The sequence below is a fragment of the Dendrobates tinctorius genome, unplaced genomic scaffold (assembly GCF_039654945.1).
Source record: "Dendrobates tinctorius isolate UK_male_01 unplaced genomic scaffold, ASM3965494v1 ptg000127l, whole genome shotgun sequence".
In the NCBI taxonomy this organism is placed as follows: domain Eukaryota; kingdom Metazoa; phylum Chordata; class Amphibia; order Anura; family Dendrobatidae; genus Dendrobates; species Dendrobates tinctorius.
In genome coordinates, this window is record NW_027361795.1 from 5,284,053 (window position 1) to 5,310,677 (window position 26,625).

Genomic DNA, 26,625 nt, shown 5'->3' on the forward strand with positions numbered 1-26,625 from the left:
TTAATAAGAATCTGGAGGATTAAGCGGAGGTAAATGATTATACATTCTCATCATATTTATCACATTGAACAAAACTCTCTGGCCAAAGCTGAAAGTCCAAGTTTGCAAGCAGCATGGGAACTCCACCCATGAACATAAGCTTTACTTCGGTTATGATGATCTGACATTGTACAATTATCCATGACGTCAATGTAGTGCAGACACTATCAGCTTTGTCTAATGATGTTACAGCCTATAGGCTATATATGGATTTGTTCGCACGCAACATTTTTTCAGGGCTTTTTTGCTGCATTTTTTCTACAGAAAAGAATTTGCATTTTACAGTACCAGCAAAAGCTATGATAATTCAGAAATCTCATGTACACACTTGTTTTTACTGAATTTGAGCACTGCAGCATTTTTGAAATCTGCAGTGTGAGAATTAGTTCAGTATTTTTACACCCATAGAAAACAATGAGAAAGTGCAAAATGCTGCATTTTTGCAACATGTTTCACTGTATTTTTGGTAAATAAAACAAACTGTATTGAACATATACTGTAGACAAATCACACAGGTTATCTGCATCAACAAAACACAACTAAAAAATGGCCAAAAAATTAAGCAAATTTAACATAGCAGGTTCTGCTTAACCCCTTCGCACCCGAGCCTGTTTTTGCCTTCGTGACCGGGCCAATTTTTTCAATTCTGACCAGTGTCACTTTATGAGGTCATAACTCTAGAACGCTTCAACGGATCCTGCTGATTCTGACATTGTTTTCTCGTGACATATTGTACTTCATGATGGTGGTAAAAATTTTTAGATATGAACTGCGCTTATTTGTTAAAAAAATCAAAATTTGGCGAAAATTTAGAAAATTTTGCAATTTTCAAACTTTTAATTTTTATGCCCTTAAATCAGAGAGTGATATTGCACAAAATAGTTAATAAATAACATTTTACACATGTCTACTTTACATCTGCACAATTTTGGAAACATAATTTTTTTTTTAGGAAGTTATAAGGGTTAAAAGTTGACCAGCGGATTTCTCATTTTTACAACAAAATTTACAACACCATTTTTTTTAGGGACCACCTCACATTTGAAGTGAGTTTGGGGGGTCAATATGACAGAAAATGCCCAAAAGTTACATCATTCTAAAAACTGCACCTCTCAATGTACTCAAAACCACATTCAAGAAGTTTATTAACCCTTCAGGTGCTTCACATGAATGAATGGAATGTGGAAGGAAAAAATAAACATTTAACTTTTTTTCACAAACATTTTACTTCAGAACCATTTATTTTTATTTTCACAAGTGTAAAAAGAGAAAATGAACCGCAAAATTTTTTGTGCAATTTCTCCTGCGCCGATACCCCGTATGTGGGGCTAAACCACTGTTTGAGCACACGGCAGAGCTCAGAACGGAAGGAGTGCCATTTGACTTTTTCAATGCAGAATTTGGCTGGAATTGAGATTGGACGCCATGTTGCATTTGGAGAGCCCCTGATGTACCTAAACAGTGAAAAACCCCCACAAGTGACCCCATTTTGGAAACTAGACCCCTTAAAGAACTTATCTAGATGTGTCGTGAACACTTTGAACCCCCAAGTGCTTCACAGAAGTTTATAACGTAGAGCCATGAAAATAAAAAAAAAAATTTTTCCACAAAATGATCTTTTAGCCCCCAATTTTTTATTTTCCCAAGGGTAACAGGAGAAATTGGACCCAAAAGTTGTTGTCCAATTTGTCCTGAGTACAGTGGTACCCCAAATGTGGAAGAAAACTACTGTTTGGGCACACGGTGGGGCTCGGAAGGGAAGTAGTGACGTTCTGAAATGCAGACTTTTATGGAATGGTCTGCGGGCGTCATGTTGCATTTACAGAGCCCCTGATGTACCTAAACAGTGGAAACCCCCAATTCTAATTCCAACCCTAACCCCAACACACCCCTAATCTCAGCCCTAACCCTAGCCCTAACCCTAATCTCAGCCCTAACCCTAGCGCTAACCCTAGCCCTAACCTGCGAGCCTGCTTTTTTTTTCTTTACTTTTTTTTTTTGTGACAAGATTGCTGCCCTGCGATCTGACTCATAGTAACGCCACTTCTCCTCTGATCTCACACTGACAGATGGTCAGAGGAAAAGCAACGTTACTATGTGACAAGATCGCTGCCTGGCACATAGTAACGTGACTTCTCCTCTGATCTCACACTGACAGATGATCAGAGGAGAAGCAGCGTTACTGTGTGACAAGATCACTGCCTCGCACAGCTGTGCCAGGCAGCGATCAGCTGTGCCAGGCAGCGATCTAGTCACACAGTAACGCTGCTTCACCTCTCATCATCTGTCAGTGTGAGATCAGAGGAGAAGTTGCGTTACAATGAGTCAGATCGCCGGGAAACAAGCAGCTTTCCCAGTGAGCGCTCTCATTGGCTGCTGTGACGCTGACGTCATCAGGATCTGAACCAATCAGGTCTCGATGACGTCTGGGGTCCCAGCATGCATTGTGCACTGGGATCCCCGCGTTATAAGGTATGTGGGGGTCCCAGGGGGCACAAAACCACCGGCAGTAGATAAACGTCGGCGCTGCACAAAGCCCAGCAAGCGCCAACGTTTATCTACTGTGGGCGGTCGGGAAGCGGTTAAAGAAAAAAACACTGCTTACGACAATAACCTAAGGGTACACGTACAGTATATAGAAAGTTGTTTTCCTGTATGAAATCAGATTGTTATTGTATATTCCTATAAAACACAATCTGCATTTTCTAGAGGATCATTTTTTACTATTTTAAAAAAACAGGCGTATAATCCCTTAGTGACAGAGTTAATTTTGACTTTATTATTATTTATTTATATAGCACCATTCATTCCATGGTGCTGTACATGAGAAGGAGGTTACATACAAATTACAGATATCACTTACAGTAAACAAACTAACAATCACAGACTGATATAGAGGGGAGAGAGGACCCTGTCCTTGCGGGCTTACATTCTACAGGATGGTGGGGAAGGGGACAGTAGGTTGGGAGGTTGCAGCAGCTCCAGTGATGGTGAGGCAGTAGCTCCGGTAGTGGTGAGGAGGCAGCTCGGTCATTGTAGGCTGTAAGTTTTCCTGAAGAGGTGAGTTTTCAGGTTCCATCTGAAAGATCCAAGTGTGGTTGATAGTCGGAAGTGTTAGGGCAGAGAATTCCAGAGGATGGGGGCTATTCGAGGGAAGTCTTGGAGGCGGTTGGGCGAGGAGCAATTAAGTGTGGAGAGAAGGAGGTCTTGAAAGGTTCAGAGATTACGTGAGGGAAGATATCGGGAGATTAGTTCAGAGATATATGGAGGAGACAGGTTATAGATGGCGTTGTAGGTCACTATTAGTAATTTGAACTGGATACACTGAGGGAATGGGAGCTAGTGAAGAGATTTGCAGAGGGGAGAAGCAGAGGAGTGGCGAGGAGAAAGATGAATTAGTCGGACAGCATAGTTAAGGATGGACTGGAGAGGTGGGAGGGTGTTAGCAGGGAGACCACAGAAAAGGATGTTGCAGTAGTCGAGGCGGGAGATGATGAGGGCATGCACAAGCATTTTAGTAGATTGAGGGTTGAGGAAAGGACGGATTCTGGAAATATTTTTGAGTTGGAGGCGACAGGAGGTAGAAAGAGCTCGGATGTGCGGTTTGAATGACAGGGCAGAGTCAAAGGTTACTCTGAGGCAGCCGACTTCCGGTACTGGGGAAAGCGAGATGTCATTAGTTGTTATAGATAGGTTGGGAAAGAAAGACCTGTGAGATGGAAGAAAGATGATGAGTTCAGATTTGTCCACATTGAGCTTGAGGAAGCGAGATGAGAAGGAGAATATGGCTAATAGACACTCCGGGATTCTGGAGAGCAGGGAAGTGATGTGTGGGCCAGAGAGGTAGATCTGAGTATCATCGGCATAAAGGTGGTACTGGAATCCATGGGACTTTATGAGTTGCCCCAGGCCAAGTGTATAGATTGTGAAGAATAGGGGTCCTAGAAGAGAGCCTTGGGGGACTCCAACAGAGAGAGGGTGGGATGAGAAGGTAGAGTGGGAGTGGGAGACGCTGAAGGTATGAGGAGATCCAAGATAGGGTGAGGTCTTTGATGCCAAAGGAGGAGAGGATCTGTAGTAGGAGGCAGTGGTCAACTGTGTCGATTGCAGAGGACAGATCTAGAAGCAGGAGTATAGAGTATTGTTCTTTTGATTTGGCTGTAAGTAGGTCCTTTGTAATTTTGGTCAGGGCTGTCTCAGTGGAGTGATGGGGGCGGAAACCAGATTGTAGTTAGTCAAAGATCAAGTTAGATGATAGGTGGGAGGAAAGTTCAGCGTGGAAGTGCTGCTCCAGGAGTTTGGAAACGAATGGGAGCAGCGATATTGGGCGATAGCTGGACATAGCGGTTGGGTCGAGGGTTGGCTTTTTAAGGATACGCGTGATTGTGGCATGTTTGAAAGCAGAAGGGAAGGTACCGGACGTTAGTGATAGGTTGAAGAGGTGGGTTAGGGATGGGATAAGTGTGGTGGTGAGGTTGGGGAGAAGGTGAGATGGGATGGGGTCGAGCGCACAGGTTGTGAGGTGCGATTTGGAGAAGAGACAATTAAGCTCCCCTTCAGTGATGTTGAAGAGGGAGGTTATGGGGTTTGAGCATTGGTCTGGTATACAAAGGGGTTGTGGCAGTTGAATGATGAAGACTTGCCTTGTTTGGTCAATCTTATTTTTGAAGTTTGTGGCAAAGTCCTCAGCAGAGATGAGAGAGGTTGGAGGGGGCAGTGGTGGATGGAGGAGGGAGTTAAAAGTTTTGAATAACTGTTTTGGGGTTGTAAGACAGGGAAGATACAAGGGTTGTGAAGTAGGCCTGTTTAGCAGAGGTGAGGGCAGATTTGAAAGCGAGTGTTGCCTGTTTGAATGCGGTGAAGTCGTCTTGCGAATTTGTTTTCTTCCAACGCCGCTCTGCAATCCTGGACACTTTCCAGAGTTTTTTAGTGGTGTTATTGTGCCAGGGTTGTCTGTTAAAAGGTCGTATTCTGTCATGAACGAGAGGGGCGACCATGTCAAGAGCTGATTCGAGAGTGGCATTGTAGAAAGCAGTGGCACTGTCTGTGTCGTGGAGTGAAGATATGGATGCCAGTGGTAGAATAGAGTCAGAGAGCGTGTGGGTGTCTAGGTGTGCAAGGTTTCTGCGGGGGTACGCATGTTGCTGGACATGGTTGCCAGGAGAGGAGGACAGGGATGAGAAAGTGAGTACATGGTGGTCGGAGAGGGGAGGTGGTGTAGTTAGAAAGAGAGTAGAGGCGGGTGAAGACCAGGTCTAATGTATGTCTGTTTGTGTGGGTGGCTGAGGAGGACCACTGAGTAAGTCCAAAGGATGAAGTAAGGGACAGGAGTTTGGAGGCTGCTGACTGAAAAGTATCAGTGGGGATGTTGAAGTCACCCATGATGATAGTGGGGATGTCAGTTGAAAGAAAATGATGAAGCCAGGTAGAGAATTAGTCAATGAAGGCAGTGGTCGGGCCTGGAGGTCGGTATATGTTGGCCACTTGGAGGTTGGAGGGAGAGTAGATGCGGACAAAGTGGACTTCAAAAGAGGGGAGGATTAGGGTGGGAAGAGGTGAGATTGGGTTAAAAGTGCAGTTGGAAGAAAGGAGAAGACCCACTCCTCCATTGTGTTTATTGCCAGGGCGAGGAGTGTGGGTGAAGTGGAAGCCGCAGTAACACAGCGCAGCAGGGGAGGCGGTGTCAGAGCCATGTTTCTGTGAGGCCGAGGAAGGCAAGATTGAGAGATGATGAAGAGTAGTGATATGTAAATTGTCATCTTCTACTTGCTACTTTCTCAGGGACGTACTGTATTTAATAGGAATCATTACTGTGTCTACGTCTATGGCCTGTCTAGATGGTGAGTCAGTATGTAATCAGAACTACGTAAAAGAATCGCCTGCCCCTTTCTGTATCTTCACATATCATAAATGAGGTATATAGTGATTATCTATTGCTATGTTTTTATTGCCAGCTCTCAAATGTCTTTGACATGGTGTATGTTTGCTAATTGGGGAAGGGTTGCACATTCCATTGGGGCATCCTGTGCAGTCACTCAGGGGTCTGAAAAGTAAGGTGTGTGGGGGGGGGCATATGTTATGTCTGTTTTCTGAAATGGGGCATAGTGAATGTGTATAAATCATAAATTCACCCAATTCTATGTTGTTCCTCATTCCATTCATTGTTAAAGTAAGTTAAAAACAGGTTAAGTATATCGACCTGGTAAAAAATGTGTTTTCATTAACTCAATCATAAACTTGAGTTAATGTTCAACAAGGAATAATGATAGCAATTGAACATTTACCACATATAAAGACAAGGATGTAGAAGAAATTGAAGAAATAGGAAAACATGTACTGTATGTTAGAATGAAAACTGTTAAATGAATATAAACACTGAAAATACACAAACAGTAGTGAATAGAGATACAATGCGGGCCAGACCGGGCAACACAATGGCTGTTTTCACCAGTGGAGATGTGACATATTTGATCAGGTGAGAGGGAGGCGCATATGCAGCTGAGTTAAATTGCCATTAGCATTTTTATTATGTGCACACTAATGAGAGTATGTCCTGGGCAAAGAACAGAGGGAGTGTCTCCAGCAGTCACAGGGTTTTCTCATAAAAGTGCTGGAGAATTGACTCGCCATAGCTGGATTAGCTAAACTACTGATTCCGTTCATTTACTGTGGTGGATGGATTTCTGACTAAAGGAAGCGGATCTCAGGGCCAGCTCAGGAGGAACACAGGTAAATAGTGGAAATGCTTGTATTGTTGTGGTATCTGGGCTATACAGAATGTACCAAACGATTTGGTTAACGCTAAAGGCAACACATTACGTGCCTTGATCCTTAATTATATTTTACTAACCGCTGTCCGGGCATAGTAACTAACTACGGTTAGTTATAACAAATTATAATGATTATATCTATATATAAATCTGAGTGTAAAGCCCTGCCCACTCCGCATAGCCACATTCACTATAATATCCCACACAATCCCATCAGCCAGAGCTACCGGACTACTACCACTAATATTCCACAACATCCTGTCAGCCAGAGCCACCGGACTACTAATATCCCACACAATCCCGTCAGCCAGAGCTACTGGACTACTATCCCTAATATCCCACATCGTCCCATCAGCCAGAGCCACCGGACTACTACCCCTAATATCCCACATCATCCCATCAGCCAGAGCCACCAGACTACTCACCCTAATATCCCACATCATCCCGTCAGCCAGAGCCACCAGACTACTACCCCTAATATACCACATCATCCCGTCAGCCTGGGGTCAGAACCAGAGCGCTGAGTGGAATGGCTCTTACTTCCATACCAATGATCCCTTTAAGAGAGGCCTGGTGTCAGAACCAGAGCACTGAGTGGATTTGCCCTGACTTCCGTACCAATGGTCCCTTTAGTAGAAGCCTGGGGTTAGAATCAGAGCGCTGTGGGATTTTCCCTAACTTCCATACCGGAGATCCTTTTAAGAGAGGCCTGGGGTCAGTACCAAAGCGCAGAGTGGATTTGCCCTCACTTCCATACTGGGGATCCCTTTAAGAGGGGCCTGGGGTCAGAACCAGAGTGCTGAGTGGAATTGCCCTAACTTCCATACCAATGATCCCTTTAAGAGGCCCTGGGTTCAGAACCACAGCGCTGAGTGGAACAGTCCTAACTTCCATACCGAGGATCCCTTTAAGAGAGACCTGGGGTCAAACCAAAGCACTGGATGGATTTGCCCTGACTTCCATACCAATGATCCCTTTAAGAGGGAAGATATGCCTATGGGATGGAGGATGTGTGATGTGTATATGGGCAGGGAGGGAGTGATTCATTTCTGTAATTTGCTCTCTGCTCCTTTCTGGGGGGCAGACAATGGCTGGGAGCTTATGTTCCCGGGATGATAGATTTCGCCCACCCAGTCACTGTCTGATGAGGTGTTGTCCTGGAGTGAGAAAACTGTTGCTCATAGCAACCAATCAGCTCAGCTTCTTTTAAACAGCTCTGGGGAAATGAAAGATGCTTAGTGATTGGTTGCAAGGAAAACTGTTGCTCATAGCAACCAATCACAGCTCAGGTTCTTTTAAACAGCTCTGGTGAAATGAAAGATGCTTTGTGATTGGTTGGTGACACACACACACACATTCAATTTTATATATAGCGATAACTAGCTTTTCTCATTAAACTAAGAATACTATTGCTGTTCACTATGTTATGTAAATCTTAATTTCTTTAAAAAGGATTCCCAGATGCATAATGGCACAGTGCAATTAACAGTTACTAAACAGTTTTAATATTACGGTTCTTAGTTCCTAAAACTTTCTTCACCATGACCATGTACCGTATTATATTCAACTGGTCCGTGGGGGGCTGAATTGCACCCAGTGTAGCTGTCTGATTATGCCCATTATTTAGTCCCTTCAGTACCATTGTAAGTTCCCAAGGAGGCTAAACCCCACATCAGACAATTTGTCACAAGTTATCTTCACATTGTTTGTTGCAGCAATTAGCAGGTCTACTTGCACTGTACAGTATATTGGAGGGTTTCTTTTATACCCAATTTACTGTTAGAATGAAAATCCTTTATTCTTCTTTCAGTGCTCTTTACCAGTTGACTATCAAACAAGATACAATTCTTCATTCAGACAACTTCACAGGCCACAAGACAATCTTCCATGATTTATAAGACTACTTGAAAAAGTTTAGATGTGAAGGGATCACATATTCCATGCAGGCCTCTAAGGGTGAGTGCACACGCTGCGGATTCACCTGCAGATTTTTCCGCACGGATTTGCAGGTAAAACCGCAGGTAAAGTGACCTGTGGTTTTCCTGCGGATTTGCCAGAGGTTTTCTCCTGCTAATTGACATCTGGACAATGGAACAGGTGTCAAACTACGGCGGAATCCGCAGAAAGAATTGACATGCTGCGGATTTAAAACCGCAGGAAAAACCGCGCGGAAAAATCCACAGCATGTACACTGCGGATTTGAAATCCCATTGGCTAACATTGTACTGTACACTGTCTGCGGAACTGCTGTGGATCCACAGGGCCAAATCCGCTGCGGATCCGCAGCAGAATCCGCAGCGTGTGCACACAGCCAAAAGGTTTCTCAGATACCTCACAGGATTTCATGCACACCTTCCCCTTTGGCAAGATCTGCCTTGATTATCAGGCTAGTGTATGCTCTTCGTTGCCAGACAGATAGGAGCCAAGGAACACGTTGATGATATTATTAACTAAGTGGAGGGGACATTACTGTCTGCAAGTGGTATGTGATAAGCAGAGCTAAGTTATTCACTAATATATTAATGAGGAGAATGACAAATGATGGATAAATACTGTCTGAAAATCATAGCTGCTATATACTGTATTGAATATTGTATTCTCAAAGATGAATGTAGAAAGCAGGGAACTGGATCGACATCCTACTTTCTACAAGCTTGGGGAACCAGTTATCAGTTTAACAGACGGTTAAACAAACAGTTACTCCTGGAGCCAACAAAATGCCTCCTCTTTAGGCCTCTTTCACACTTCAGTTTTTTCGCGTCAGTCAAAATCCGCCAATTTTTGAAAAAAAAACGGATCCGCCAAAAGAGAGACGATCCATTTTTTTCCCCCATAGACTTACATTATTGGCGGATCTTGACTGACGGTCGTCCGTCACCCCCGTTTTTTGACGGATCCGCCAAAATTTTCCTGGCTCCCGGGCGGATGAGACTGACACTGCAACGTTTTTTCTTCATGACGGACCGCTATTTTCATGTGCGCATGCCCGGAAGCTTTGCTCCGGGATCATTTTTAACCCAGTAATGCCGTTCCAGGATCATAAAAAAAAATTTCTCTCTCTCTCCCTCCCTCTCTCTCTCTCTCTACGGGTTCCTTTAAAATTCAACCTTCGCCAGACCCGTCAAAACAACGGTCCGGTGCCACACATTGCTGTCAATCCGCCGACGGATCCGTTTTCCGCAATTTTCACGGATTACAACTGATCTGAAAAACAGACGTGTGAAACAGGCCTTAGAGATACTTCAGGCAGCCACCTGAAGCAAAATGCTCATCTTTCCTCATGGCAAAAGCAACCCAGAGCAAGAAAGAAGTTAATCACAGAAGTCCCGTTTCTTATATCCCTTAACCCCTTCACTAAAATCTGTTTTCACCTTCCTTACCAGCCAATTTTTTTCAATTCTGACCTGTGTCAGTTTATGAGGTAATAACTCTGAAATGCTTCAATGGATCCCAGGAATTCTGAGAAAGTTTTCTCGTGACGTATCGTACTTCATGATAGTGGTAAAATTAGTTCGATATGTCTTGGGTTTATTTGTGAAAATAGAGGAAATTTGACAAAAATGTAGAAAATTTAGCAATTTTCAAAGCTTGCATTTTTATGTCCTTAAGCCAAAGAGTTATGTTGTGCAAAATAGTTAATAAATAATATTTCCCACTTGTCTACTTCACATCAGAACAATTTTTGAAACATAACTTTTTTTTTGTTAGTAACTTAAAAGGGTTAAAAATTTACCAGCAATTTTTCATTTTTCCAACAAAATTTACAAAACCAATTTTTTAGGGACCACATCACATTTGAAGTGATTTTGAGAGGTCTATAAGATAGAAAATACACAAAAATTACACCATTCTAAAAACTGTTTATTAACCCTTTAGGTGCTTCACAGGAACTGAAGCAATGTGGAAGAAAAAAGTGAAAATGTAACTTTTTTCACAAAAAATGTTCTTTTAGCCCCATTTTTTTATTTTCACAAGGGTAACAGGAGAAAATAGACCCTAAAAATTGTTGTGCAATTTCTTGTTAGTACGTCAATACCCCATGTGTGGGGAAACCCACTGCATGGGTGCACGGCAGGGCTCGGAAGGGCAATGCAAAATTGTCTGGAATCAAGAGCGGACGGCATGCTGCCCCTCATGTGCCTAAACAGTGGAAACCCCCCACAAATTACCTCATTTTGGAAACTAGATCCTTCAAGGAACTTATCTAGATGTGTGGTGAGCACCTTGAACTCCCTGGTGCTTCACAGAAATTTAAAACGTTGAGCCGTGAAAATAAAAAAATCACATTTTTTCCATAGAAAGGTTTTTACCCCAATTTTTTTATTTTAACAAGGGTAACAGGAGAAAATGGAAATCCCAAGCGACCCCATTTTGGAAAATACACCCCTCAAGGAATTATCTAAAAGCATGGTAGCTATGGTAATAATAATACTTTTGGTTTTACTGGTGTATGAATTTATAATGTGTAAGCTGTGCGGAGTACATCAGATTATAAAAGTGTGCTATGTCAACAAAGTAAAAACAAATGTTATTGTAACAACCCTGCCGGCATCACTGCATGGCCTCCCATCCCTCACATACCAACTTACTCACTGCTCCTGGCCATGCTGTGAGTTCTGTCTGCGACCGACTCCATGCTGTGTGTCTCTTGCTTCCTGCCTTCTCTCTGCATACTCCCTGACTGTGTGCATAGGGGGCGGTGCCAGAACTGTGGTTCTTATGGAATCAGGGTGCACCTGTCTATTGTGTCCCTGGCCAATTACCAAGATGCCTCTAGTATTTAGGGCAGCTCCACCCAGTGGAACTGGTCTGTGCAATGTGTTAACTCAGCTAGTGTCTTGCTACTGAGTCGCCAGGTCCTGTGTTTCACCTTCTCTGAATGCTTGATTCCTAGCTTTGCCTTGTATCTATCTGTCCGCCCTCTAGGAGGCAGAATATCCTAGTTTCTGTATCTTTGTTTCTACCTTGCCTTGTATCTATCTGTCCGCCCTCCAGCAGGCAGAATATCATGGTCTCTGTGCTATTGCTCCTGACCTTGTCTCATACCTATCCTCTCTGCCCACAAGCAGGCAGTATATCCTAGTCCCTGTGTCTTTGTTTCTGTACCTTGTCTCATACCATTAACTTGTGTGAACTCTGTCCTACCTCTGTCTCTTGGTCTCCTCGTCTGTTGCTATTTTCTCTGCTGTGTCTATCCTTGTGCCCTCTACGTCTGCCTGCCCCGTACTCTTGTGACTCTGCCTGTGCTCTGTACTCTTGCAGCTCTGCTTATGCTCTGCACTCCTGTGGCTCTGCCTGTGCTCCGTACTCTTGCAGTTCTGCTTTTGTTCTGGTTCTGCTGCTGCAGAACCTTTTGCTGCTCTGCAGCTCTTCTCCACAGCCTTGCAGTTCTCCTCTTGTGTGAACAAGTCCAAACCTGTTCCTTCATACTCCATTTCTTCCCGCCAGTACCAGTACCTGCTCTGTGAACAGGTCTCTACCTGTTCCTCCTTACACCATTCCTTCCTGTCAGCACCAGTACCTGCACCCGCAGTGTGAACAGGCCCCTACCTATTCCATACACCACTCCTTACTGCCCGTGTAACTGTGCCTTTCCAGTTGGTCCCTGTCTCTGTGTCTCAGCCGTGCCCACCTGCCAGTGTCTCGGTAATGCCCGCCTGCCAGTGTCTCGGTCGTGCCCGCCTGCCAATGTCTCAGCTGTGCCCATCTGCCAGTGCCTCAGCCGTGCCCACCTGCCTGTGTCTCAGCCACGCCTGCCTGCCTGTCTCAGCCATGCTCGCCTTGCTCATCTGCCTGTCTGCTACTTATGCCTGTCGCCCGTACCATCTCCTCAAGTGGGATCAGCAGCCACAGCCAGACACCACCCTGGAGTGGCACCTGGCAGCTGCCTGCTGCACAAACCTGACCTCACCATCAGAGGCTCCAGTGAAAACCAAGGCATCTGTCTTAGTCACGCCCCTTCCAGGATAGTCTGGTTTGTGGCACAGTGGGGCCACAACCTCCCTGGTTCACGCCCACCAGTCAGGGCGTGAGCGTGACAGTTATTAATTTGTGAATGTGTGGTATGCTTTGAACCAATCTTTAATGCAAAGGCCAGGTTTCTCTGGGCAGTTTTCACAATAGTAAATTGTTTCTTTTCTGATTCCCTTTTTGGAGCATACTCGGCATCTTCACTTCTTCTATTTGGGCAACCTCTGCTGGAAAAAGTTGACCTGGTACGATACGGGCACCATCAGTTTCAGAAGTACTGGGACCTCACCTTCCTCAGTTCCAATGTAATGGGCTGGGTGGTGGAACCACTGTGCCAAAGTCCAAGACCTGGAGGGGCATGACTAGGAACCTCACCCAATCCTACCATGGACACAGCAGCTAACGACACCGCAGTCCAGAGAGAGACAAGGAAGGTGATCCAGGTGCTACTGCAGGACTGACCTTGGGTAAATGGCGGTAAATGGCGGCTGACCCCTAGGAGTGGATAGCTGGAATAGCCAGGAACCGCAGGTGCAGACAGGACAGTCTAAATGTCAGATGAACACTGGCGGGTGCAGCTGGCTCTGCTGCCGTTGAGGTGAGCACTGGCGGGTGCAGTTAGCTCTGCTGCCATTGGGGTTAGCACTAGCAGGTGCAGCTGGCTCTGCTGCCATTGAGGTGAGCATTGGCGGGTGCAGCTGGCTCTGCTGTCGTTGAGGTGAACACTGACGGGTGCAGCTGGCTCTGCTGTCATTGAAGTGAGCACTGGCTGGTGCAGCAGACTCACATACAAGTAAAGGGACCTGAGAACTGAAAAGCGTGTTAGGAACAAACTCACAACATTGCACATGCACCTCCATGTTGGAGGAGGCGGTTTAAATAGAAAGAAACATCCAGTCATTGGCTGGGGACACTTTAGAGGAAGGTGCACGGCCCCTTTAAAAAAGGTGACCCCAGGCAACGGCAGACCCGGAAGGGGCAGGACAGGATCCTCTGTGGTGAGTATGCTGATGTCTCTGCAGGGAGAGAGGGACTGCAGGCAGAGATGCGGGAGCTACAGCCAATCATTAGGGCATTGATGACTACCTCCTGAAACTAAAGGAAGGTCCATGTATTGCCTGCAGATCAAAACTGCACAAAAGCATTGTACTGTGCCATCTGTACAATGTGCACGACAAATGTTTTGTAGCATACTTTAGGTTTTCACATGGCACTGTATGGTTTGAGGACCTGATCTGAGAAATCTACACTGCCATGTACTTATTATAATCCAAGATACAATTTGGCTTTGGGATTTGTGTTGTGGTTCCACAGACAGTGACAAGGGAGCTGTTGTCGCGATGTATGGTGATCAAGATAAGGACATCCCTGTTGTCCTTATACTTGACCACTTTCATGTTGTCGTTGCATTGGCCTTTGATTTCTGCAGTTGCCCATTTAGCGGTTTAGGGAGGGAGATTTTTTTTTTGCACAATACGTCTGTCATGCCCGCCATGTCCGTTATGCCTGTCATGTCCATTATGCCCGCCATGTCTGTTATGCAGCATGACTCCTGGAGCGGTGTGCACGTGCACTGAATTCTCATGCCCGTTATGTCTCGTGCTGCAAGATGCCTGGAGCGGTGTGGACGCGCGCCTTACCTCATGGCTGCACGCCGTTGCTAGGTAACCATCCGTCTCTGCTCTGATTCTGCAATCCTCTGTATTCCTGGAACTCCTGATCATGTGACTTTTCCTATGTTCCAGTGCTGTCTGATTCTGCAATCCTCTATGTATTCCTGGAACCCCTGATCATGTGACCGTTCCTATGTTCCAGTACTGTCTGATTCTGCAATCCTCTATATAATCCTGGGAGCCCTGATCATGTGACCTTCTCTATGGTTCTGCCCAGTCTGATCTAGCAACGCTCTCTATGATCCTGGAGGATCTGAACTGGAAGTCCTTCCCTGATCCTGACCCGGAACTGCAGGTGCTATGGTGCTAAATCAGACCGCCCCTTCCTGTGGTCAGGGCCTGAGTATCATGTTGCTTCCCTGCATGGCTGCTTGGCCTGATCGGTCGCTCCCTCAAATCTGTGCCCCTGCACTCTGCTCTGTAGTGCGTCTCTGCACACGCTCTGTGCTTGTACTCTGTCTCTTGTCTCGTGCCATGTCTTCTGTTGTCTCTCGTGCCATGTTTGTCCTTGCCTTGCTTTGCCTTGTGGTACTTCCGCTGTTCTCTGCCTTAGCCTGTTTTGCTATGTCTCGCCTTAGCTATTCTTTGACTTGTAGTCCTTCCTCTATTCTCTGCCTTGCTTGTTTTGCCATGTCTGGCCTTTGCTATTCTGAGCCTTGTAATACTTCTGCTGTTCTCTGCCTTAGCCTGTTTCGCTATGTCTTGCCTAAGTTCTTCCTTGCTCTTACCTATGGTGCTCTGTAGTGCCTCCTGGCACACGCACCATTCCTCCTCTCTTACCTTTTGTGCTCTCTTGCACATTTCTATGTTAGTCTCAAGGGTCTCCCTTGACCCGGCTCTGGGCTTCGGCCTACGCTCCGCTGCTAGCTCTGTTCTCGCTCTGACCTGGCTCTGTGTTTCTGCCTACGTTCCGCTCATTGTTCCATACCCTGCCTAGCTTTGCCTTGCTTCTTGCTTTGCCTTGCCTTGTTTCTTCGTGTGCCCTTTGCATGCGCCTGGCCTTCCTAGCCTCCTGCTTGTGCCTCAGCCGTGCCCGCCCTAGCCGTGCCCACCTGCTTGTGCCTCAACCGTGCTCGTCGGTCAGTGACAGCTGTGTCGCCTGCTATACCCCAGACAGGTTTGCTGGAGTCTTACCCGCCTGTTTGTGCTGCAGCCCGTCCAGCTAGCCAGTGCCCCAGCCGTGCTCTCTGTGCTTCCTTGCACTCATGCTGTCTCTGCACTGTGCTCTCTGTGCTTCTCTTAGCACGCGCAGGCCCTCGCTTGCCCCTTGGCATTCCTCCCCGTGCTTCTGTAAAAGTACGCGCAGGTCTTGCGATGTACCCTGTCGTGCCCTCTCGCATGCACAGGTCCTTGCCTGTACTCTGTCTCTGGCGTGTCCTCTGCATGCGCAGGACTCTGCTTTTAACCCTGACCCTGGTGTGTCTCTCTGCACGTGCAGGACCCTGCCTTGAACCTGACCCTGGCGTGTCTCTCTGCACGCGCAGGACTCTGCCTTGAACCTGACCCTGGCATGCCCTCTGCACACGCAGGACTCTGCCTTGAACCCTGACCCTGGCATGTCTCTTTGCATGCGCAGAACTCTGCCTTGTACCTTGTGTCTTGGCGTGTCTCTACACATGCACCCTGTCTTGTTTGTTGAACTTTAAACCCTAGCATGTCCCCTACACACGCTCCTTGCCTTGCACCTTGCTTGGAACCCTGGCGTGTCCCCTACACACGCACCCTGCCTTGCACTTTGTCCTGGACCCTGGTGTGCCCCTAGCATGCACTCTGCCTGTAATCCTGCCTTGGACCTCGACGTGTTCCCTAACGCGCATCATGCCTTGATATCTGTCATGCCTCCTTGCCTGTATCCTGGTTTGCCGGATGCCTGGATCCTGCCGATCGCCATCAGAGCTCCGGAACCTGATGACCCTGTTGATCGTTGCCTGCTGTCTGAAGTCCGATGCCATCGTGTCCTTGCCGGTAACCAGGCTTGCCTTCTAGCACGTACTATTCCATGGACCTTGGCGTGCCACGCACCTTGCCGTGTTTGCTTGTTCTCACGTTTTTGCACTGAATGTTATCCTGAAGTTGTCTTAATGAAGATACCTTAAACTTAACTGTTCATAATAAAAGTAATTTAGATGAGGGGTGCCCAAACTTCTACATGCCACTGTACACAATCTGATACTGTCATGGATTGAACAGTTTAAGCTAACCAACCATGAGCCCAATTTGCATTATAAATTCAAGCAAAAGAACCAATAGGATAAATGATGGACAAGTCAAAAATATTGTAGGCTTTATTATCATGTACAATTAAAACTTATACAAATAAAATTCACTAAAAATTACACAAACATTGTAAAAAATGGTCCAGCAAAAGAGGCAACATGTGATCTCGGGAGAAATCACATACATAATGAAAGCACAATTGGGTTTTAAAAACAGGAACTGATACATGTATTAGTAAAATGCTTCCAAGAGGGGCAGGATAAACAGTAAAAACAGTCCATAAATTTAGCAAAACTTGGATGGAAGAGTATAGAGTTGAGCGAAACGGGTCGAAAAATTTCAAAAGTCGCCGACTTTTGGCAAAGTCGGGTTTCATGAAACGAAACCCGACCCTAGGATGAGGTCGGCCACGAGGTCGGCGACTTACGCGCCAAAGTCGCGTTTCAAAAGTCTTTTTCAGCCAATCAGGATCCACGGACACTGTGGGCAACGTGATGACATAGGCACGGGTCACCACCATCTTTCAGAAGGGCATGCAAGTGATTGGCTTGCTTTGGTGGGCGTCACAGGGGGTATAAAAGGGCGTGCACGCCAACCGCCATGTTACTCATGCTGATCTCAGAATAGAGAGAGCTGCTGCTGCTGTTGATTTTGTAGGGAGAGCGTTAGGCAGGGAAGAAGACATCAAAAACTGCTTCTGCTGCTAGCGATTTTGCCTGTACAACACACCAGTCACTGTGTGTGCAGTGCAAGGGGAGGCTATATAGTGGTGTATCAGTGGTGTTGGTTGTTGGGCTGCCTTCTAAGGCTTCCTGACATTCCTGCATTGCTGTTTACCCACTGCTCCGCAAACTGCTTTTTTAAAAACAATCCCAATTTTTTTTTTTTGTCCTGCTGAGAAGAAGAAAAAAAAACTGCTTCTGCTGCTAGCGATTTTGCCTGTACAACACACCAGTCACTGTGCAGTGCAAGGGGAGGCTATATAGTGGTGTATCAGTGGTGTTGGTTGTTGGGCTGCCTTCTAAGGCTTCCTGACATTCCTGCATTGCTGTTTACCCACTGCTCCGCAAACTGCTTTTTTAAAAGCAATCCCAAATTTTTTTTTTTTGTCCTGCTGAGAAGAAGCAAAAAAAACTGCTTCTGCTGCTAGCGATTTTGCCTGTACAACACACCAGTCACTGTGCAGTGCAAGGGGAGGCTATATAGTGGTGTATCAGTGGTGTTGGTTGTTGGGCTGCCTTCTAAGGCTTCCTGACATTCCTGCATTGCTGTTTACCCACTGCTCCGCAAACTGCTTTTTTAAAAGCAATCCCAATTTTTTTTTTTTGTCCTGCTGAGGTACTGAGCATGCATTTTTTCACACCATACAGCGTTGTACGCTCCTCACACAGTACCATGTAATGGCTGTTATCACAGCCACAGTGAAGCTATCAGTGTGTCACTCTGTGAGAATAAGTCGAGGACATGTTCCGTTCTTACAGACCTGCACTCTAGGGAGATTCCTATTCTGCCCAATTCTACAAACACCTTGTAGTTTGTGATACACTAGCCAATTTCTGCCTGTGACATAGCGCTCAGATATTCAGTGGGCCTCACACAATCCATAAGTGTCCAGTGTCCACAAGTGTGTGCAGAAATTAAAAATCTCCCTTATCCTCTAGTGACTTTGGTCACAGCTCTGCCATCGAGCCTGTGACAGAGCGCTCAGATATTCAGTGGGCCTCACACAATCCATAAGTGTCCAGTGTCCACAAGTGTGTGCACAAATTCAAAATCTCCCTTATCCTCTAGTGACTTTGGTCACAGCTCTGCCATCAAGCCTGTGACAGAGCGCTCAGATATTCAGTGGGCCTCACACAATCCATAAGTGTCCAGTGTCCACAAGTGTGTGCACAAATTCAAAATCTCCCTTATCCTCTAGTGACTTTGGTCACAGCTCTGCCATCGAGCCTGTGACAGAGCGCTCAGATATTCAGTGGGCCTCACACAATCCATAAGTGTCCAGTGTCCACAAGTGTGTGCAGAAATTAAAAATCTCCATTATCCTCTAGTCACTTTGGTCACAGCTCTGCCATCGAGCCTGTGACAGAGCGCTCAGATATTCAGTGGGCCTCACACAATCCATAAGTGTCCAGTGTCCACAAGTGTGTGCAGAAATTCAAAATCTCCCTTATCCTCTAGTGACTTTGGTCACAGCTCTGCCATCGAGCCTGTGACAGAGCGCTCAGATATTCAGTGGGCCTCACACAATCCATAAGTGTCCAGTGTCCACAAGTGTGTGCACAAATTCAAAATCTCCCTTATCCTCTAGTGACTTTGGTCACAGCTCTGCCATCGAGCCTGTGACAGAGCGCTCAGATATTCAGTGGGCCTCACACAATCCATAAGTATCCAGTGTCCACAAGTGTGTGCAGAAATTAAAAATCTCCCTTATCCTCTAGTGACTTTGGTCACAGCTCTGCCATCGAGCCTGTGACAGAGCACTCAGATATTCAGTGGGCCTCACACAATCCATAAGTGTCCAGTGTCCACAAGTGTGTGCAGAAATTAAAAATCACCCTTATCCTCTAGTGACTTTGGTCACAGCTCTGCCAGTGAGCCTGTGACAGAGCGCTCAGATATTCAGTTGGCCTCACACAATCCATAAGTGTCCAGTGTCCACAAGTGTGTGCAGAAATTCAAAATCTCCCTTATCCTCTAGTGACTTTGGTCACAGCTCTGCCATCGAGCCTGTGACAGAGCGCTCAGATATTCAGTGGGCCTCACACAATCCATAAGTGTCCAGTGTCCACAAGTGTGTGCAGAAATTCAAAATCTCCCTTATCCTCTAGTGACTTTGGTCACAGCTCTGCCATCGAGCCTGTGACAGAGCGCTCAGATATTCAGTGGGCCTCACACAATCCATGAGTGTCCAGTGTCCACAAGTGTGTGCAGAAATTCAAAATCTCCCTTATCCTCTAGTGACTTTGGTCACAGCTCTGCCATCGAGCCTGTGACAGAGCGCTCAGATATTCAGTGGGCCTCACACAATTCAAAAGTGTCCAGTGTCCACAAGTGTCTGCAGAAATTCAAAATCTCCCCTGTCCTATAGACACCTTGTACCTTGTTTTACATTACTATATAGTTTGTTGGATTTTGTCTACATTTCTACCAAAAATGAGGAAGTCTGGTGGAAGAGGCCGTGGAATTGGGCGGGGGTTGGCAGCTGGTAATGATGGTGTTGGTGGTGGATCTGATGGTAGTGGCAAGAGCAAAATAGGACCGAATGCAGGAGGTGTTGAGCCTGCGTCATCATCTGGCTCCATAAGGCCTCGAACGCTTAGTTTTCTAGGAGTTGGCAAACCGCTTTTAAAGCCAGAGCATCAGGAAAAAGTTTTGTCTTACATTGCTGACTCAGCCTCCAGCTCTATCGCCTCCTCTTCTTCAGTTGTAAAAAGTAAAAGCACTGAGTCGTCATTGGAGGCTCATGTTCATGAACCACACCTTTCCTTGTGTCCTTCACCCCAACCAAGATTGAAGGATGACGCAGGCCATACTACTGATTACTCCATGGAGCTGTTTTCACATACCATGCCTGGATTATCAAGTCAAATGGTGAATTACCCAGGCCAAGATGAATCTGACATGGAGTGCACTGATGCACAGCCGCTGATGGATGATTCTGCTGGTACATTCACTCAGAGCACTACATTGTCCTCGCAGTGTACAGAGCCAGATTCTGACCCTGATGAGACTCAGGTGCCACTTCCCGCACACTATACCACCATACACGGTGACACAGAGGAAGGTGCACATGACATAGAAGAGGAGGTGATGGATGACCCAGTTGTTGACCCAGATTGGCATCCATTGGGGGAAGAGGGTGCTGCTTCCAATAGCTCAGATGAGGAGCATCCACAGCAGACATCGACATCGCAACAGCTGTTATCTGGCAGGCCCGGAGCACTCCAAAGACAGGTTCCAAACATCAAAATAGTTGCTGGACAGCTTGTCCAGAGGGTCAAAAGATCACAGCGTGCTAGGCCGCAAAATGTCTGCCAAAGTAGGAAGAGTGCAGTGTGGCACTTTTTGGAACAAAATCCTCATGATCAGGCCAAGGTTATCTGTAAGAAGTGCGCAAAGACCTTTAGCCGAGGGAAAAATCTAAAAAATTTGAATACCAGTTGCATGCTTAGACATTTAACCAGCATGCACTTGCAAGCGTGGACACAACACCAAACCTCAAGTGCCACATGTGCAACTGATCACAACGAAAGTAGTCAGCAACGCTACATTGTTTTCCTCACTGTAAGCCCACCGGTTAGCACAGCAGCAAATGTTGAGGTGTCGTTGCAAGGCCACAACAGTCAGGGAATCCCACTGTCATATCAACGAAAGACTGATTCTAGGCCATCAGAAAGAACAACAACTCCATCACCATCATCAACCCTCTCTCAGTCCGCCCTGTCCACCGCTACTTCCACCATATGCAGCTCTCAAGTCCAGCTCACCCTCCCAGACACTATGAGTAGGTCAAGAAAGTACTCAGTCTCTCATCCGCGTACACTGGGTTTGAACGCCCACATTGCCAAACTAATCTCGTTTGAGATGATGCCCTTTCGGTTGGTGGAAAGCACAGCTTTCCGCGAACTCATGGCCTATGCAGTACCACGCTATGACCTACCCAGTCGCCACTTCTTCTCTCGCAAAGCCATCCCAGCCCTCCACCATCATGTGAAAGACCGCATTGTCCATGTACTCAAGCAGTCAGTGAGCGGAAAGGTGCACCTCACAACTGATGCATGGTCCAGTCGGCATGGCCAGGGCCGTTACGTGTCCATCACTGCGCACTGGGTTAATGTGGTGGATGCAGGGTCCACAGGGGACAGCGGTGGTGGGACAGTGCTGCCTAGCCCACGGTATAGGAAACAGTTGGCTGTAGGCGTTCGACCCTCCTCCTCCTCCTCCTCCTCCAGAAGCGAAAGCTCGTCCACAGAGCGCAGTCGTACGAGCACTCCATCTGCAGCTGCCACTGTTGCACACGATGTGTCCCCCTATCGAGCAGCTAGTGGAAAGCGTCAGCAGGCTGTGTTGCAGATGATGTGTTTGGGCAACAGACACACCGCCGAGGTGCTGGCCGAGTACTTGAAGCGACAAACTGAGTCATGGCTGGGCAGTGTACATCTTGAGGCAGGCAAGGTAGTTAGTGATAACGGCCGTAATTTTGTGGCAGCCATAGCCCTTTCAAAACTCAGCCACATACCTTGCTTGGCTCACACCTTGAACCTGGTGGTGCAGTGCTTCCTCAAAAATTATCCGGAGTTAACAGCCCTGCTCCAGAAGGTGCGAAGACTGTGCGCGCACATCCGCCGGTCGCCTGTACACTCCGTTCGTATGCAGAAGCTGCAGCGATTGCTCCACCTTCCCAACCACCGCCTCATTATCGACATTGCAACAAGGTGGAACTCCACCCTGCACATGGTGGAGCGGCTGTGCGAGCAGAGGCAGGCCATAATGCATTTGTGGGAGGATACACGGCCAGGCACTTTGAGAGCAGACATGGAGTTGACAGGTGTGCAGTGGTCGAAGATGAAAGACCTCTGTAAAGTCCTTCAGTGTTTTGAGGAATGCACACGGCTGGTAAGCGCAGACGACGCCATCCTAAGCATGAGCATCCCACTTATGCGTCTGCTCATGCAAACTTTGATGCACCTTAAGGAGCAGGCGTCTGCAGCCAATGTTGATGAGGAGGAAGAGGAGGAGGGAATCCTTGATGACATTCAGCCATTGTCTGCTCAGGGACCTCTCCTGGACGAGGTGGAGGAAGAAGAGGAGGATGATGGGGATGATTACTTAGGGGAGGAGGATGCATCTCGTGGGGCAGATGAAAATGTTGGCGTGGCAAGGTCTGGTACAGGGTTTGTGCGTGACTGGAGGGATGTGGATTTGCCAGAAAGTGCTCCTCCAACCAGCACTCGCAGTGCATCATTGACACCGGGAACATTGGCCTACATGTCAGATTATGCCTTGCAGATGCTAAAAAGTGACCCCCGCATTGCCAAAATGATGAACGATGACGACTACTGGTTGGCCAGCATCCTGGATCCACGCTATAAAGGCAAATTACAAAACATCATGCCACAGGAGAACCTTGACCTAATATTGGCTAATAAACAAGCAACTCTGGTAAATCGGTTGCTTGAGGCATTCCCAGCACACAGCAGCGGTCATGGTTCTCACACGAGCCGTACGGGCCGGGGGCAGCTTGGCAGAGGTGTTCGTGGTGCACACAGCAGAAGTGGCGTTGGAGACAGGGGTTTCATGACAATGTTGTGGACTGATTTTTCAAATACCGCTCACACAACTGGTAATACTGCATCGATTTAAAGTGACAGGAGACAGCAGTTGTCAACTATGGTTAAAAACTACTTTTCCTCCCATATCGATGTTCTCCCACACAGGTCATTCCCCTTTGACTATTGGGCCGCTAAACTGGACACCTGGCCTGAATTGGCCCAATATGCCTTACAGGAGCTCGCTTGCCCAGCTGCAAGTGTGCTATCGGAAAGAGTCTTCAGTGCAGCTGGATCAATCCTGACAGAAAAAAGGACCCGTCTGTCAACCCAAAATGTGGATGATCTAACCTTCATTAAAATGAACCACGCATGGGTTTCCAAGGATTTTGTCCCACCTTCCCCTGATGACACATAGGGTGACAGAAAAATGGCTTGCTTTGGTCCACCTCTTCCTGGGACTTCACCTATTTCGCCTTTTGCATCAGCTGAATGTCCAACATCAACATATGCCACTTTCTAAAACTCCCTAACTGTGCTGCCTCCCCCCCATGGCCGGGGTCACCACCTAGCGCACGACACCGTGCGAGTGCCGTTGCCCTGGACAGGTGGGTAGGCCGACTCTTGGGCGCGGGCACTGGCACAGGGTCCCTCATAGTGCAATCAAGTGTCTCTGACGGTGGTGGTGCACACCCGCCGTCAGACACACCGCTGTACTATGAGGGGCCCAGTGCCAGTACCAACGCCCACGAGTGGGCCCCCCTTGCTTGGGCAGGGCCCCAGCATTTGCAATCTTTACCTCTCCCTGCTCCTCCGCTGTGTAATCTGGGCCGTCAAATCCATACTGTGCCTGACACCGTCTGAGCCTGCCTCCTGATGTATAGACATATATTTTGAATGTGTACGCTATCCATACATGTTATCCGGGGATACGGTACCCTTTCTCACCTTTGTGCAATCACCTGCAAGCCATACTGGGCCTAACACCGTCTGAGCCTGCCTCCTGATGTATAGACATATATTTTGAATGTGTACGCTATCCATACATGTTATCCGGGGATACGGTACCCTTTCTCACCTTTGTGCAATCACCTGCAAGCCATACTGGGCCTAACACCGTCTGAGCCTGTCTCCTGATGTATAGACATATATTTTGAATGTGTACGCTATCCATACATGTTATCCGGGGATACGGTACCCTTTCTCACCTTTGTGCAATCACCTGCAAGCCATACTGGGCCTAACACGATCTGAGCCTGCCTCCTGATGTATAGACATATATTTTGAATGTGTACGCTATCCATACATGTTATCCGGGGATACGGTACCCTTTCTCACCTTTGTGCAATCACCTGCAAGCCATACTGGGCCTAACACCGTCTGAGCCTGCCTCCTGATGTATAGACATATATTTTGAATGTGTACGCTATCCATACATGTTATCCGGGGATACGGTACCCTTTCTCACCTTTGTGCAATCACCTGCAAGCCATACTGGGCCTAACACTGTCTGAGCCTGCCTCCTGATGTATAGACATATATTTTGAATGTGTACGCTATCCATACATGTTATCCTTGGATACGGTACCCTTTCTCACCTTTGTGCAATCACCTGCAAGCCATACTGGGCCTAACACCGTCTGAGCCTGCCTCCTGAGACATATATTTTGAATGTGTACGCTATCCATACATGTTATCCGGGGATACGGTACCCTTTCTCACCTTTGTGCAATCACCTGCAAGCCATACTGGGCCTAACACCGTCTGAACCTGCCTCCTGATGTATAGACATATATTTTGAATGTGTACGCTATCCATACATGTTATCCGGGGATACGCTAGCCTTTCTCACCTTTGTGCAATCACGTGTAATCCATACTGGGCCTGAGAACGGCTGGCGAGCTGTTAAGCAAGCTACAGCACCTGTGGTTTGCACACGTAAGTTTTTCATTTTTTCAGGAATGACGGTTAGGCCTAATTTCGGAACTGCGGTTGACCTGCACTTACTGGGAAATCAGCGTTCGCGGGTAATAATTGTAATCACAGATCCCCATCACTAACGTTGTTCAGCGGGTTATCTTCACCTGTAAGCGGCAAACGCTGGCCTTTTCAGTGTAGCGCACATGCAGCCACGGACATGTAAGGGCATGACACACCAGTTATTGGCCAATCTCATGTGCCAGAGCCTCACGTGTCCCTCTAGTAAGCCGGACTCGGACCGCGGGGCATGACGGAGTCTCGTTCGTTAACGGAATTAAGCTTGCAATCTGTGCATCTTTTCTGTAGCTTGCATGGTTGAGGTTTCCCAGGTGGAGTCGAAGTAAACCGTAGGCTCCACTCCTGGTGGTGCCCTTCTGGACATTCCTTTAAGGTTCAGCTTTGCAACCATACTGCCCACGTAAAACAAACACTTTGCCTTCATGAACGCTGTTTGGAGGGTCATGACTCGTGGGAATAACGCCGCCCAATCAGTTAACCTGCTAGAGAGATCCTTCGTTGCTCCCAAGCATGACATCACACTCCCTAGGAGGAAGGTAATGCCACTGTGGCGACCGTACTCCTGGGGTCGACACAAGTGCACTGATGCCCAGCCACTGCTCGATGAATCTGCTGGTACATTGACCCAGACCACTACATTCCCCTCGCACGCTACACGGCCTGAATCTGACCCTGATGAAACTCAGGTTACCCTTCCCATATACAGTTCCATCTTACACGGTGACAAAGAGGAAGCTGCAGATGAAAGTGCAGGTTCGGCCCACCCGCCATCAGACACACCACCGTACTATCAGGGGCCCTGTGCCAGTGCGGTCGCCAACGAGTGGGCCCCCCCTGCTTGCTCAGGATCACAGCACTTGCAAGGTTGAAATACTGTGCAGTGAGATGGAAGATGGGGACGACGAGGAGTCCAGACTAGTACAGGGATTCCCTAGCGAGGAAACTTATTTGATTGTTTTCAATGTTGGGACTGCAATTTTTGGGGAGCTCTATACTCTGGAGAATGATAGATGGGGCCCACCATACACTGGAACATTCCAAAGGTGGACATCAGACACTGGAGCAGCATTTACAGGGCCCATTATACACTAGAGCATTAGAAATGGGGCCCATTATGTTTGGAGCATTATTTCGGCCCATAACACAGTGGAGCTTCATCCATGGGGACCAACATATACTGTAGCATTATGTGGAGCTCATCATATACTGTTTCAAACATTATATGGGACCAATGATTCTGTATGGAGAAATAGATGGGCCTCGTCATGAGATGTAAAAAGTGAAGTATTTTTCATTGTACTATACTGCTATTTCTCTGCCGTATCGGAGCATGATGAGTTGTGGTATGTGTTAAAGGGGCGCTCTTTCGCCCAGGGCACATGAAAACCTGGAGCCAGCCCTCCCCCCCACAACTTTAGCCAAATAACCCCCATTTTTCAGTGCGTAACTTGTATTATGAAGTTAATTAAGGTTGACAAGCTTAAGTAAGAAGAATTGATGCTTTTGGCATTCAAATGGGCACTGTAGGTGTGTTTCCTGTCCTCCTCTCCCTGCCGACTTTTATTCCCCATTGACTTACATTGGGTTTCGTGTTTCGGGACGACCCCGACTTTTCCCTATAATCGGACGATCTTGCTCGACCCGACTTTTGGAAAAGTCGGGTTTCACGAAACGAAACTCGACCCT

At 47.1% G+C, this 26,625-nt stretch overlaps 1 protein-coding gene across 4 annotated transcripts in view; it reads left to right on the forward strand.

Annotated features, from left to right (window-relative positions):
• Positions 1 to 6,576: 6,576 nt before the first annotated feature.
• The window catches only part of EPS8L3 (EPS8 signaling adaptor L3), a 265,613-nt gene continuing 245,564 nt past the window's right edge, over positions 6,577 to 26,625 (forward strand). For 3 of the 4 annotated variants that reach the window (XM_073542443.1, XM_073542445.1, XM_073542446.1), the window contains exon 1: positions 6,577 to 6,768. The gene's annotated coding sequence lies outside the window, so the exon portion shown is untranslated. Of the gene's footprint in view, positions 6,769 to 8,619; positions 8,766 to 26,625 lie in introns of all 4 variants that reach the window. The other variant, XM_073542444.1, reaches the window with a different exon arrangement.